The sequence below is a fragment of the Euphorbia lathyris genome, chromosome 5 (genome assembly GCF_963576675.1).
Source record: "Euphorbia lathyris chromosome 5, ddEupLath1.1, whole genome shotgun sequence".
Classification (NCBI taxonomy): Eukaryota; Viridiplantae; Streptophyta; class Magnoliopsida; order Malpighiales; family Euphorbiaceae; genus Euphorbia; species Euphorbia lathyris.
Genome location: NC_088914.1, coordinates 49,088,533 through 49,090,296, shown reverse-complemented (window position 1 = coordinate 49,090,296; position 1,764 = coordinate 49,088,533).

Here is a 1,764-nt window from a genome sequence, read left to right as displayed (position 1 = left end):
GACAGAATTATCTACTTGCTCAGAGTCAGGCTGAAGCTGACTGGTTTGAGGAGGTTGAGGTGTTTCAGCACTGACCTGAGCAGGTATTTCCTTAGCTAGCTCAACATGTTGAGGAGCAGGAACTTCGAGCACTTGCTCGGTATCACCTTGGCTTAGAGGAGCAATTGAGTCGGCATGTTCCTTAGGCTGAGAAACAGAGGCTTGCTTTTCATGTTGCTCTGGTGGAGACTCAGTGGGATTTGCGAAGAATTTGAACTGCATATCTGAGAGGTCAGTGATCGGATCCCGCAGTGGGGAGTCACCCATAAGATCAATGACAGGGGATTTATGTGCCTTCTTCTTAAGTCTCCTTAATCTCTTAGTCTTTTGAGGAGAGGGGTCAGCAGGAATGGACTCAATTGAGTCAGTAGGTGAAGGTGCCCCTTGATCAGCATGATCATTTGCTGTTGGCTCAGCTTCTTCTTCAATCTGCTCAGTGTTGGTTGGTTCATGCTGCTCAACATCCGCTATCTCATGTTGCTCAGCATCCACTGTCTGCTCAGCATCAAACTGACCACCTAGTTCATCTTCGTCTTAGTCAGTGGAGTTTTTCTCAAGAACAATGCCCTGACTTCTCACAAAATGAGAGTCTTCAGAGATAACAACTCCAAGTGGGGGTACGTCGATGGGACTTAACCCAGAAGAGACCTTCTTCTTCTTTCTCAGTGGTTGCTCAGGAGTGTCCTCTTGTTCTTCTTCCTCAGGCCCAGCTTGCCTTTTGAGGTTTTCTGCTGACTTAGGCCCAGCTTGACCTTGCGCAACTTGAGGCTTTGTTCCTCTGGACACAAACCGAACCTTCTTCGGTGGAGAAACAACATCTTTTGAAGAGGTCTGAACAACTTTTCTCTTTCTATCCTGTTTGTCAGCTTGAACTTTCCTCTTTTTCTTTCCTTCTCTAGTATGCATCCCCTCGGTTTCCTAAACAGCGGCCCCTTTTCCTTTCTTGGGCACAATTGGTTGATCATAGAATAGGCCAAACAATGCAGCTGCAGTAATTTCTGTACCCCAGGTGTGGATTTCCTCAACCAAGCTCACCCGATGATCTTTGAGGATTCTGGTGATAATGGAGCCTAACCTAAGGGTTCCAGTACTTCTTTGAAACCCACCGATTATAAAGACTGGCATGTTGATCGGCTTATAGGTCAGCATGTGCCAGATGAAGCACTGCTCAAAGTTTGACGCTGAGTTGGTGGAGTTGACCTTTGGAAAGAGGAAATTGGTCAGTATGTAGTGGACCATATTTTGATATTGACCCATGGAGGTACTCGAGATTTCCCCTACATGACCAGGAGGTTTACAAAACTCAGCGGGATACTCAATTTTATCTTGGTCACCTGATTTGTGAAGTTTTGCTCCTTCGTTTTTCAGTTTTAGCAGTGAGGCAAGGTAAGAAAGGTTAATGAAGATATCTTTCCCTTTAACCTTGGTGACCATGTAGTCCCGGTCATCATCAGCGGCTCTGAGGTTAGCGTAGAACTCCTTCACTAACTCAGGATAGGTGGCTTCTCGAACCGAGAACAGCTCGGTCCAGCCGTTCTTTGAGATCCACTCACAGAAGAGTTGCTCAGCTTCCACAAATCCCTTCGAGAACCAGCGTGAGTGGTCAACCTTATACCCCCTTACACTCTCGTAAACTGGAGAGTAGGTACATTCCATAGGTTTCTTTCCCTTATCCTGCTTCTGTTTCCCTTTCGATGAGGTAGCTTTGTCAGCGTGGGATTTCTT